General features: G+C 51.3%; 1 protein-coding gene across 5 annotated transcripts in view; it reads left to right on the top strand.

Moving 5' to 3' along the window:
- Window positions 1-14,423, top strand: part of LOC138259695 (cytochrome P450 2G1-like) — a 394,952-nt gene that overhangs the window by 107,753 nt on the left and 272,776 nt on the right. The window lies entirely within an intron of this gene.

Genomic DNA, 14,423 nt, shown 5'->3' with positions numbered 1-14,423 from the left:
TTGGGCGCGGTGGCGACACCGCTGCCGGGACGCGGTTTGGGCCTTGCCTGAGGGGCCCCCGGTGATGCTGGGGCAGGACGCCGCCCCGACTGTGGTGAGCGCCAGGAGGTGAGGGCGAAGGACCTGACACGGGCGGCGGCAGGAGGGACATGTGGTCTGGCGCCGGGGCGGACTGAGGTCCGGAACGCTGGTCGCTCCTGGTCTGGATTGCTGACAGCGCCTGCTACTTGATTTAAGGAGATCTTATGGACACGGCAGCACTCAGGCGCCCTGACATAGCAGCCTAGGGGACGCTGAGAATTTGTGCTGGGCCCGGATCGAGGGGCACAGTGTATGGCCCAACCCCTGGGCCCCATCAGATTGAGACCTCCAGACGGCTCTGCAACGAGGAGACACTGTGGGACAGCGTTGTTCCTATGCCTCTCCAATGGAGCTGAGGTAATGCTCCTGTGAAGCTCTGCATATTGACTGTGCCGCGGCTTGGAGGACACGGGCCATTGTGTGCGCTCGCCGCCGCGTGGGGAGCGGACCCTGGACGGCCCTGTTGAGTGTTGCTCCCCTGTGGGAGACCGGGCCCCTGCTGTGCTCAGTTGTTCGCCTGGGGGTCGCTTGCCTCCTCCTCCCTTGGCGAGCATGGTCCGCACCGTGCTGACTGGTGTACTAATAGTAGGGCTACCCCCCAGGAGTGCCCCAACGTTTAGAGCTCGAATGGGCAAACCGAAGCCTGCCAGGCCACCAGTGTCGACCATGACCACTCCAAATGCCCCACCTGCGGGCCCGGACGTGACCTCTCAGGCCCTACAGCAAATGGATGCCACGCTACACATTCACACATCGCAGTTTGAAAAGGTGCTATAGGCCATATTGGACACCAAAAACACTCTGGAGGCGAAGATCGACGCTGTGACACTTGATGTTAACCTACTACGAGCGGACCACCGCACGCTGTCTGAGAGAGTCACCAAGACAGAGAAAGAGGTGGCTGAGTGGCACCCAGCCATGAAGGAACTTCAAGAGAAGATGCTTTGCTTATCTACTGAGGTTGACACTCTGAGGCGCAGAACAGAGGATGCAGAAGGGAGATCGTGGTGTAACAACATCCGTCTAGTGGGCTTCCCAGAGCGAGCGGAGGGCCCAAATGCAGAACTGTTCTTGGAGCAGTGGATATCTGATACGGTCCTACCGGACAAAATTCTGAAATTCTTCTCGGTGGAGTGGGTGCACCGAGTTCCGGGCAGGCCCCCTCTGCCGGGATCGCATCCCCGCCCATTGGTTGCCCGCTTGCTCAATTATCGGGCTCGGGACCTGATGTTACAGCTTTTCTGTAAAGAAGGACCGCAGAAATTTGAAAATGCACTCATCTCCGCCTACCAAGTCCAAAGAAACGCAGCTCCTTCTACCAGGTGAAGCAACGCCTTCGTGAGCACAACATCAAGTACACCCTCCTGTACCCTGCGAAACTACGAATACAGGATGGCCCCAAAGTACACATCTTTGCCTCCTCAGAGGACGCTTGGACTTGGCTCCATGCCTAAGGACTTGCTCAACCTACACGACCCGAAGAGTCGGAGGGGCGGTGGTCGACCCCCAAAGGGACATGTAAGCGCCAGACGCGGATGAGATCCAGTCCCACACCGGCCCAGGCGGTGGCGGAGCGCTCTCGTTTGCTGCTTGAGACTACACAGTTTCTTTCTAATCCATTCACTGACCTGCGAGAGCCCGAGGACACAGACATTGATCAGGAAGACCGCTCCGACTCTGAGAGCTCCCCCTGTGGTCCATTGCTCACCCGAGATCTGTGGATGATATCGGAGTTATGCTTCTTGAATTGGCGAGGGTTACGCTTTGGAGTTCCCCTCGATCAACCACCTGGTTAGAACTGGGCCGCCCTGTGCAGGTCGCTGGAGAGCGGTGTTGAATCCTGGGGTTGCCTGCCAGAGATCGTGGTGGTCCCACGAGGTGACAGGACTCAATTTGACATCCGATGTGCCGGGTGCACGGATCTAACTGCCTGGCCTTCACCCCCTGTGCCCCTCTCTTTATGGACCAGTTGTTCCCATGCCTGCTTACAGGCTGAGTTCTGTTTTTGTTCTTATGTTGTTAATGGATCATGATGTTGGTCTCCTGTTGGACCTGTATGGGTTCTTCCTTATATATTTCATTTGGTTCGTTTTGTTATTGCCACTAATCACTCAGAGAGACAAAAGGTGGGGCGCAACGCAGACTAAGGAGTGGGACTGCCCCCCTGGGGTGGGCACATTCGAGCCCTGCTGGGTTGGGGGTTGGCCGGTCCCCTCGGGATCCCTTACACTCTCACATTATCACACGGACATGGCTACACAGACGCGAGCACATGCACCACGCTATAATGTAATCACATGGAACGTCAGAGGTATGGCCACACCGCGTAAGAGACAACGCATTCACGCTTACCTGCGGTGACATATGGTGCATATCGCTATGCTGCAGGAAACACACTTATCGTAGTCCACCCTTGGGAGGTTACGCTCTAGCTGGAAAGGCCAGACCTTTGTAACCACCTCCTCATCCTTTGCCCACGGCGTGGCAGTCTGGATTGAACCCCCGGAGTGCCTTACGTGGTTTACCACACACAAGTGGATCCCAGTGGTAGATATGTAGTTACCGAGGGCTACCTTGATGGTGCTCCACTACCCCTAGTGGCACTATATGCACTCAACACTAATCCAGGAGGCATCTTGAAAACGATGTCTGCTGGGCTACTTTGGGACCCTTCCGGGGAGAGTTTATGGGGGGGAGACTTTAACTGTGTTCCCGATGTCCATGTGGATCGCTCCTTCCCCCCACTTCCGACTGCACCAAGTAGGCACTCTTCTCATGAGTTTAAGGTCTGGAGGGGGGATAAATAGTTTATGCGACCTTTGGCGCTTGGGACACCCAACAGAACGTGAATACTCCTTTTACTCCCCTGTCAATGCCCTTCAGACTAGAATAGATCTGATTTTAGCACCGCCAACGATGGTCCAAAGGGTTCACGGCTCTGATTACCTTGCACGCACTTTGTCCGACCACTGTCCGTTAAGGGTATTTTTAAATTGGGGCAGTCCGAACACACAGATACCTACGTGGCGCTTACAGGTAGACGCGTTGTCTGCCCCCCCCCTTTCGTGTAGAGCTCGCCACATGTTTAACCACGTTTTTCTCAGATAATAATAACACAACAGCGCAACGCGCGACAGAATGGGACGCACATAAAGTGGTGGTGCGTGGCCACTACATGGCCGCCTCTGTGGGGGGTCCGGCGGACATTGGTTCGGGAGCTGGCTGAGTTGGAGTCTGTAATGCAGACAGTGGAGATTGCCGTAGCCAGGGGTGAGCTGCCCTCCGAGGAGCTCCACCCCCTGCGGGACAGATACAAGGAGGCTGACGCCAGATTAGGCAAACACGATTATAGACACTACATGACACGACAATATGCAGAGGGTGACAGATCGGGCCGCTTGCTGGCTTGGTTGGTCCGCGATACCCCCCACCACTCACCCATAGGGGCTACTAGGTTGGAATTGGCTGTGATAGTGAGTACCCAAGCGGCGATAAATGAAGCTTTCTACGCCTATTACCAGGGGCTATACGCACCCCCCCTTCCCCTCCTTCAGGGCGAGTATCCGCCTTCCTGGACTCTCTCCCCCTGAGGCGTTTGCAATCGGAGCGGGCGGCTGTGCTGGACGGCCCTGTTTGCATGGAAGAGTTACGTGTTGCACTTTCCCAAATGGCCCGAAACAAGGCTCCTGGCACGGATGGCCTGCCAGTAGAGTATTATGTAACACAGGCGAGTCATCGCCTACAGCCCATGCTTGTTATGCTCAATGAGGCACGCGATCGTGGACAGCTACCGAGCTCCTTATGTGAGGCTCTCATAGCAGTGCTCCCGAAGTCTGGCCGTGATCCCTTAAAAGTCAGGTCGTATTGTCCACTCTCCCTGTTGACTTTAAAGTATTGGGGAAAATCCTAGCTAACAGACTCCTCCCATTTATCCCGCAACTGATCCATGAAGATCAGTCCAGATTTATCCCTGGCAGAAACACCTTCCTGAACATCAGGAGACTACTTCGCATATTGCATAATAACTCGGAGACCTACCACCGGGGAGAAGCCGTATCATTAGAAATTGAGAAGGTGTTTGATACTCTTCTCTGGGATTTCCTCATCAAAACGTTGGGCGCAATGGGATTTGGCAAGGGGTTTATTGCATGGATCACTACCTTATACTCTAACCCTTCGGCACGGGTTAAAACAGGGCATATTATTTCAAACCCCTTCCCCATACACAGGGGTGCTAGACAGGGATGCCCGCTTTCTCCACTTTTGTTTGCCTTAGCCATAGCCATAGAGCCCCTGGCCGCCAAGCTTCATGAACACACGCCAATGAGGCATCCCAGAATTACACACATTCCACATTATATCTTTATATGCAGACGAAGCCCTGGTTTACCTGCGAGACCACATGGTCTCCATGCCGGGGGTCATGGAGGCACTTGACTCATTTGCTTTAATCTCAGGACTCCGAGTAATTTGGTCTAAATCCTGTATATTCCCCTTAATGCCCATCCCCCTAGATCTTCAACCGGACCTACCAGTGTACCACCTGCCATGGTGTCACATCACCTTTAATTATTTGTGAATTCAGGTGTATCACACAATAGAGGATGTTAAGGAGGGCAACATAGACAGAGTAATTCGGTCAATATGAGGCTCGCTTCCCTTCGGGGGATCTCTCCCTTTATCGCCCATGGGCAGAATGGCCATAGCCAAAATGCTTATCCTCCCTAGATTAGTATACCATTTTGCAGCGCTTCCGGTAGCATTCCCTGCTCATTCTTTAAGTCCCTACAGAGCATTCTAACTGATTTACTGTGGGGAAGGGAATGTTGTCGCGTTGACCACAACTCCATACACACAGGTCAATGTGGGCATAGGTATGCCTAACCTCGAATTGTATTACGCTGCCGCCCAACTGCAGTGGCCCACTAGCTGGTTGGGGGAACATTACTTGGCAGAGAAGAAAGTGTTGATGGATTCACTTGCCCGACACTTCCGTTAGCTTGGTTATCGGATAGAGCATGCCCCACACCCAGGGGTAACATCATACTAGATACGGCTAAAACATGCTGGCTGCGATATGTACACGGTAAAGGCCCTAATATGCCATACTCACCTTTGATCCCACTGTTACACCTGCCTAGAGCCCGCGACCTGCTGGTGCACCACAACATGGCCCCATGGTGGAAGGCGGGTCTCGAGAACGTGGGCGACTTCTACTCAGAAGGTACTCCTCCACCCTCTTTTTACCCCTCATGGTGGACACTCTACGTGCTGAAACCAGGCTCAAAAGATCCTGCTTCAACTACCGTCTGGATACCAATGCCAGACTTGTTGGTGAAGAAAAACACTCATATCTGCCCAAAGCTACCAGGAGACCCTTCACATATCTAATCCATGGAATCCTGTGGGCTTCCTCTAAAAGTAAACAATCTTGCACTATCTCCCGGTTAAGAGCGGTCTCATCTTTGGTCCAAAGTGAGTGCCACAACATTACTGGTGCCAGCCCAATCTGGTCTTGCAGAGGGCAGATCCCTAGCGCTGTCTGACACAAATAACCTGGGACACCATTAGGAATGAACAAAGACCCCCTCAGGAAGACATTTTCTTTTGCCTGTAACTTTGAGGCATCCATATAACCCTACACACCACACCAGCCCTGTAGGTGATTATCGAATGGCACTGTGCCTCATAATTGGGAGCAAAATGTCCAGGGGCCTAAATCCCAGCTTCTTTGAAAACTTAAGCAGAGCCTCCATGGTGTGCACAAATCTTAAACACCTAGGGCCTCATTACGACTTTGGCGGTCTTTTCGGAAGACTGCTGCGGTGGTGGCCGCCAAAAGACTGCCATGTTGGCGGTCATCTGACCGCCATATTAAGAGTCACATACTGAAGACCGCCAAAATATAGCCAAAAATCGGAGACCGCCAGGACACTGGAGGGCGGGAAAGAGGCGGTTCCAGCACTGCCAGCCCAACACAATTCCACACATTACGAGCCACAAATCACCAAAGCGGTTCTTCCATAGCGGAAAACCATTGGCGGAGTGAACCGCAGCGTTCAAACACTCACTAAAGGCAGAACACTACACTACATTGGACAGTTTGAATACCCCACACCTGACACACATACACATACCAGACACACCCTCTCACTGCACTATATAACCCCCCCCCCCCCACACAACCCACAATCCTTTGCTACCAAAACAGTCACTGACACTGAGGAACCAAAATCTAACAGATCATCACTTCTACACCATAGGCACATATACACTTCACACTCTGCACACAACTGCACGAACAACACAATACACACATGACTACACACAAACACCACCGCCAACCATCACACACAACCAAACACCCCCACTCCACCAAAAAGCCTACACTGCACCTTTACATACGCAACACCGACCCCCACCCACAACCCAGCCACCACCATGTCCCGTCAAAAGCACCCACGCTTTACAGACGATGAGTTGAGGGTCATGGTCGATGAAATTGTCAGGGTAGAGCCACAACTGTTTGGACCACAGGCCCAGCAAACCTTTATTGCCAGGAAAATTGAGTTATGGCAGAGAATTGTCGACAGGGTCAGCTCGGTAGGCAACCATCCACTCTCAAGAGAGGACATCAGGAAGAGGTGGAATGACCTACAGGGGAAGGTACGTTCCATGACATTGAGACACCAAATTGCCGTGCAGAAGACTGGCGGTGGGCCTCCACCTCCTCTCCCATAGTTCACATCGTGGGAGGAGAAGGTCTTGGACATACTGCATGCATCCAGAGGGCCTGACTGGAATACCCGGAGGACTGGATTCTGGTAAGTAACTACCACTTCCCTGGCACAATTTACTCCTGTCCAGCATGCGTCCTCACCACCCAAACACTTCCCAATTCACTCTATCTCCCACTACACCTCCCACCTAATCACCTAATGCCTCTTTCCTGCATGCCACACCACCACCCAGCCCCAATGCCCACATAGTCCCTGGCAAGTGCACAGTAACAATTACTATGACTCCCACAGTGCACTAGTCCATCTACAGCAAAACCTGCTATGTCCACTTCACAGCACAACTACTGCATGTATGACAGTTGCACTAGCTACACCTACTGGAAGCTTTGACTGAGGCCCACAACGTGGCAATGACTGCAATGCAATGGCAGTTCTCCATGTCATACGAGGGCCAAACACAGCCACAGCACTGCACCAAACCAAATGGCCACTTTTCCAGATCTACAACCCTGAAATAGAATGAGCATGTGCTAGAAAGTAAGAAGGTAAACCCCATGTACCAAATGCACACACAGGACAAGTTACCATGCATACACACATACCCTTCTCCCACTTGGATCCCATGCTGCAATGTACAGCCATCCCCACTCACATCTAGCAAGCCTGATTTGCCACGAGCAAACAGAGCACACCTGCCATTTGAACCATCACACAGGACCTGATCCCACCCTCCCACCATAAGTTACCTACCTAGATTTACACCAGTCCTCAATGGAGCATGGTACACTTGTCACAATCCACTGTCCGCAAACAATGTTTGCAGTGATGCATCTGTCATTGCCATTGCTGCGAATCATGTCAAGACACTTTATGCAGCAGAGAAAGAGACTACCAATCGCACCTACACCATGTAACTCTCTCACTCCATCCACAGGTACACCTGCCTCTGCCACCATGGAGAGGTTGCCAGAGACAGCTAGCCCTGCTCAGGTTGAAGGCCCCAGTGAGAACAACGCCTCTGGATGTCTTGACATTGACGACTTAACTGGCCTATCTGGGACAACTGGTCAGTCCACCACTCCCTGCCTCACCCTGCCCACATCAACCCCTCCCCCCCCCCCCCACCATCCTGTGGCATCAAAAGCACTGGCAACCCTTTGTCCCTCAACCTGTGTCCCAATGACAGTTCAATCAATTGTGTGCCCCACAGTACAGGGACCTGAGTCGACCCCTCACACCAAAGACAATGAAGGTGCTGGTGACACTGGGAGGGGGCACACCATGCCAGGGGCACAGGGGGCAGGGGGTGTGGGAGGGAACCTATTAGCCAGAGGATGGGGCCCTCAAGGGACTCAACTGTCCAGGAAACCATCTCCCAAGTCCTGGGAGCATACCAACAATCCCAGGATAGGATGGGCCAGATTATCACCATGCTGTGGGAAAACCAAAGGCTGCAGAGGGAATACCACCAGGAGGTCATGCAGCAGTGGCAGGCCCACAATGCCACCATTGTCTCTATTGCAGGGGTGCTCAGGGACCTCACCACCACTCTGCGTGCTTCCTCCACCCACCATCAGGCCCCTTCCACTAACAACTGAGACATCCACATCTGCCACAGGCCTCTGGCACCCCTCCCTCTGTAGCTGATGACCGCCCCCTTCCACCCCACCCTTGTGCCTCCCCCCACCCCCCGAAAACGTGAACATCCATCCAGACATCCGCCTGGAGCAGATGCCAAGACAAAACCCACTGCCAGCAGGAAGTGGAACTCTCCTGTTTTTCTCCCTTGTGTGCCACTGAGTCACCCTGTTGACTGTTTAATGACATTACTCCATTTTCCCATGGCCCTTGGATAATGGACCTGTGCCATCTACTTTGATGATTACAACTACCATGACCCCACTTATCACCTGTTTGTCACTATATTCACCATAGATTGTTTGTTCACATATCTAGTTTGCCCATTAAACACAATTAATCACTGCAACTGCATATGTGTCTTTATTTGAACATGTACAATTGTTTTGTCAGCAAAATGTGATGTGGGTATGCCCCCCTAAACCAACAGGCAATGTAATGGACAGCAGAAGGGATGCATCCTCTGCAGGAGACACAGTACAACAGATATGTCCTAGGGCAGATGTAAGGAAGTCACTAGTCCAGGCACACACTACAGCGAAATCATTCATCCAACCTGCAAAAGAGACCATGACACAGAGTTACATCAGGATAGAAGGCATGGTGCAACACAAAGCACATATGCAATACAGAGTTGTCCAGCCCAGTGTATATCGCCACCTAAGCAGGGCAGAACAGATGACATTTCTACATCCCCAGTCAAAGGAAATACATGACAATACAATGCAACTGCCATTTGTTATGTGCAAAACTCCATTCTGTATGCAGTTACCAACTGCTAATGAGCATGAATGCCACAAGCCATAGATAGTAAAGGTATTGATTTACAGAACACAGTCAGTCGTTGGAATAACATCAGGAATGGAGAATGCAGGACACATAGCTCAGAAGATGCAAAACTACCTGCTATGAGTACACATGTTAGATAAGATGCATGTCAACTCAGCACCTTACATTCAAGCACTCACCTCCACCAACACACACACAGGGACAGGAACACATTACAAAAAACACTGATGAAACTATTCAGGAGAACCATTGTCAGCAATCAGTATGGATACAAATCACTTGCAAATACACAGTCAGCATACCTGTATGTCACTAGAAGTACTGATTGATGAGCTCAGCCCTAGAGTCAGCTGCACCATCCTCATTTGCCTCCTCATCACTATCCATGTCTGCATCACCAGCCACTGGTCCAGCTGCCTCCTCCTCATCAGCTAGAAATGGTATCTGACGTCTCAGGGTAAGATTGTGGAGCATGCAGCAGGCAACTATGATCTGGCACACCTTTTGGGGAGTGTAGAGGAGGGCACCCCAGAGACGTCCAGGTACCTGGACCTGGCTTTCAGAAGGCCAACTGTCCTGCAATTACACGTCTCGTCCTGTTGTGGGCCTCATTGAAACGGAGTTCCCCTTCCGTGGCATGGTACCTCACTGGTGTCAACAGCCAGGGAAGGTTAGGATAGCCAGAGTCACCTACGTGCATAGAGGTAGGACCAGTTACAATGCAGGTACAGGCACAGGGAAGAATCTGATGACACACATCCAAATGCATACATACCAATGAGCCAAGCCCTCTCTCTGTGTAGTTGTGCCATCACGTGTGGGACATTGCTGTTCCTCAGAATCTAGGAGTCATGCACAGATCCTGGAAACTTGGCTGTCACCTCTGCAATGTACTGGTCTGCCAGACTTACCACCTGGACATTGATCGAGTGGTAGTTTTTCCTGTTCCTGTACACCTGTTCATTGGCACTCAGAGGGACCAAGGCTATATGGGTGCCATCTATGGCCCCTATCACATGAGGGATGTGTCCCACATCATAGAAATTTGCACATACGCACATAGTGGGAAACTGATGTACTCGTTGAGGTGTTTCAGTAAAGCACACAGAACATCCTTCCACACAAGACTGAGCATGGGCTGTGACATCCCTGCTGTCAAGCCCGCTGTATTCTGAAAGGACCCAGTGACAAAAAAGTGTAGCACTGACTGGACTTGTACTGTGGGAGGGATGGCATAGGGATTGCGTATGGCAGGTAAGAGATCAGGCTCCAACTGGCCACATAGATCCATGATGGTCTGACGATTCAGATTGGATGATATGCCTGTCCTCCATGGTTGCAAGGTCAACTATTGGTCTGTACACAGGTGCATGTCTCAATCTCCTCATGGCAGGGTATCTAGAACAGAGAGTAGAAAATGTACTCAGTGATGAGTACTTCACACATGTAAGCAGTACATGTCATTATCGCACACACCAAACACTGTAGAAATGCGTTGCACTGCTGACACATACCATTACGGGGAAGTTGAAGCGTCACAGTGACATGCCTGTCAAATGTATTGGCTAAACTATGATCGCACAACACAGGCCACCTCCAGACTTAGCATATAAATGTGTTGGAAGTGACCTAAGTCCGCCGGCGTATATCGTCATGGCGGTAGGCAGTCGCAACTGCTGTGCAAACTCTCACTGGATAACATTGCTGCCTATTTGGGATTGGGGCCAATGGCGATCACTACCAGACAGTCCTGTACGCAGGGGCCATGACCGCCATTTTCTGCAGCCTTGCTCACTTGACTCCTGACACTCTTACAAGCAAGACCTCCATGAGCTGAGCTGCTGTGTCCTGTCTCTGGGAGCCATAATGCCACGTCCTGCAGGTGATAGGGCCCCAGACTTCACCCCAGAGGAGCTGGTGAAGCTCGTGGACATGTTCCTTCTCCTGTATGGACAGCTGATGGGGCACCAGAGGAACAGGTGAGCCCAATGCCATTGTCATTTGTGATAGGAGTGTGTGTGATGGCGTAAGCTGTAAGTGTATTGGGGAGGGAGTACATGCATGCAGGGGGCATGGAGTAGAGGTGTGTGAACCGAGAACTAGGGTATGTGTGGGCACTTGGTGAGTCAGATGTGTATCGTCCAACTGCTGTTGGGATGGGGCATGTGTACTTGACCTTCTCCTTCTGTCTGTGTCATCCCTGCAGGTGAACGCCCATCAGAAAAAAGGGGTCTGGTGTGCCATTGCCAAGCAAGAGCGGACCCTGGGGGTCCACAGCCAGGGGAGCACCCACTGCAGAAAGCGGTGGGAGGACCTGAGATGCTGGGCCCAGAAGACCGCGGAGGCCCAGCTGGGGATGTGGAGGGGTACCTGTCGGAACCTGACCCCGCTAATGACCTGCATTTTGGCAGTGGCCTACCCTGAGGTGGATGGGCATTTGAGGGCAGCACAGCAGCCACAAGGGAGTGAGTACAGACTGGATCCTGGCACTTGGCTGGGATTAATAGTGATATTGTGCCTCGCTGCAGGCAAAGTGACATTATTGTAATGACATCCTGTGTATCGTCTATTGGAAATGGGTATTATGCACCCTGGCAGAGTATAGATAGTAGATGTGTTGGCATGCTTTTCTGTAAGTGGATGTACATCTCCCATTAAAATACCTCCCCATGTCTGGAATGTGGAGCTGCTCATATGACATTGCCACATGTGTGAGACCATCCTGCCTATGTAAAAGATGTCTGTATTAGTATCAGCCTAAGCACTGGGTATCACTAGCTCCATCCATCTGCATTAGTGGCTCTGAGGTGTCAGTCCACTCCCGTCTGTGTAGCATACCTGTATATGCTACTGTGTGACTTTAGTTTTCCCCCAGAGTCTGAATACATCATGTACTGGGAATGTTTTTGACCGATTGAGGGGCCGCCACCTAAGTTCCACAACAGATATGGCCTTCATGGGATAGGATCATTGATTTGATAGTTGTATTGTCATATATAGGTGAACTGCTGACTGTAGGGTATGTGAAGTTAGGCTAAATGGGAAACTGACACATGTACAATTGATGAGGTCTGGTTGCAGACAATTTGCATTCCTAGGTGCAATACTTGTGGGGGAAGTTACTGTTAAACCAATGGAATGGTACTAGAGGTGGTAGGTGCCTTGACAGGTCTCGAATATGTCAACATGGTATGTATATGGGATGGATGACAATGGCCTAGCGATTGATGTGCTACATTGCAGAGTTACTGCCTACATAATGTCCTAATGGTAAGTTGGTGGCACATCAGATGGGCTGTGACTTTTCTACTTGCCTTGGCCAAGCTCAAGTGAAAGATTAGGAGAGGCTGGCCTGTTGCATGTCACATGGCATGTAGATGTGATTCTAATATTGCATTTTGCTTCCCCTGGCTGGCTCATGTAGCAGGTGGATGTGTACTCTCTGAGATGTGTGTTGTATGACGTTTGTGACATGTATTGTCATTTCTGGAATGGAGTTTGAGGGTGGAGTTGACATGTTGCGCAGTCTGACGGGTGTGACTGCATGTGTGGTTGCATTGTAAGTGGACCATGATGTAATATGTGTGTGTACATCTGGTATGACACTGCACTCAGGGATTGAGTATTGATGTGTCATATGTGCTATATGAGACTTTTTTAATGCACTTAGCAGTATGATCAGTTGTGATACATTTGTGTTTGGTGTCTGCTGATCTGGCTGTATGATTGGGTCAGCCTATTCTAATTGCTATACCACAAACTATAATTGTATACATCAGATGCAAACTACTTGAGTGTCTGACTTGTAATGGCCAAATCAGTGTACTGTGATGCCTATAGGGAAATCAACAGAGTGTTTGGTCTGGAATGAAATGTGACAGGCAGGTGTAGTGCGGTCTGTGAGTGGAGTTGTCTTGAATGTTATGGAAATGTTACAGAGGGCATGGTCTGACCATGTGTTGTTACAGTAGTGGCCAGAAGTGTTTTGTTCAGTCAGCTGGACATCCAATGGCTGATAGGGGCATAGAAAGGTATGATGTGTATTCAGGCATACTATTGATAGTGCATCCAAGGCATGCTGGGCCAGCAGAAATGGCTATAGGAGTCATCATATTGATGACTCCAGTTGTGCTGTCCTACTTTAGTATTGATGTAGGAGTGAGGGTTGCAATACAGGTGTGGGTAGTAGGGGCATGCTGTGACATGATGTGGGTAATGTATTATGGTGCCTGCAATGGCCTAGCCAGGATAAGTATTGTCACAGAAGTGCTTGTTAAATAATGTGTATGAGAGCTATATGTTAACCCATTTTCGCCCTTTCTCTCTCCCTGTCTCTCCCTCCCTCCCTTTCTCTATTTGTGTGTATCAGCATTGTCAGGCGAAGGGGCACAGGCGAGCGGGGAAGCAGCAGGCCATGGGACCCAGGAAGCTGGAACCAGCGAGGCTGAGGGACCAGTGGGATGGAGGGCGAGGGGAATTCCACGGGGGAGACAGGGTTTACCACCCCTTCTTCAGAATCCTCCTCCAGTGGACACTCCTTGGTGGTGGCAGACCCATCTAGGACCACCCCAGCACCATCATTGTCTGCAAACCCCCTAACTAGCACCGCTCTCCCTGTAGCTGCCCACCCAGTTGCCCGTGCCCTCTCACCCAGGAGGGTGGGCATCTCCTTCGCCGCAGGTACCTCTGCCCCTGCCCCAGTCAGCACTGCTGCCCTCAGTGAGGAGGCTATTGACCTTCTGAGGTCTATCTCTGTGGGTCAGTCCACCATTGTGAATGACATCTAGGTACTGGCAGCTCAAGTCCAACAGAGCAATACATCCCTGGAAGGCATTCATGGTGCCCTAGCTGGCCTCCAGAGATCCTTTTAGGCTCTGGCCTCCTCACTGACGGCAGCCAGTGTCCCGTTGTCTAAGTCCCACCTACCTCTTCGCAATCCCAAACCGCTCTCCCCAAACCCATCCAAAGCACACATTCACAAAGGCATGAATCCATCTCAACAGACAAAGTTACTACTGACAAGTACAAGCAGCACAAGGGCCACCACCGGCATGCACACAAACAACACATACCTGCAGACACAACAACATCCACTACCTACACTGACTCCCCCACCACCCCCTCCTTTGCAGACACTACCCTGACACACCTGCAGCCACCACACCATCATTCGCG

This window comes from Pleurodeles waltl, chromosome 9 (genome assembly GCF_031143425.1).
Source record: "Pleurodeles waltl isolate 20211129_DDA chromosome 9, aPleWal1.hap1.20221129, whole genome shotgun sequence".
Classification (NCBI taxonomy): Eukaryota; Metazoa; Chordata; class Amphibia; order Caudata; family Salamandridae; genus Pleurodeles; species Pleurodeles waltl.
This window is presented reverse-complemented; position numbering and strand designations above follow the sequence as displayed.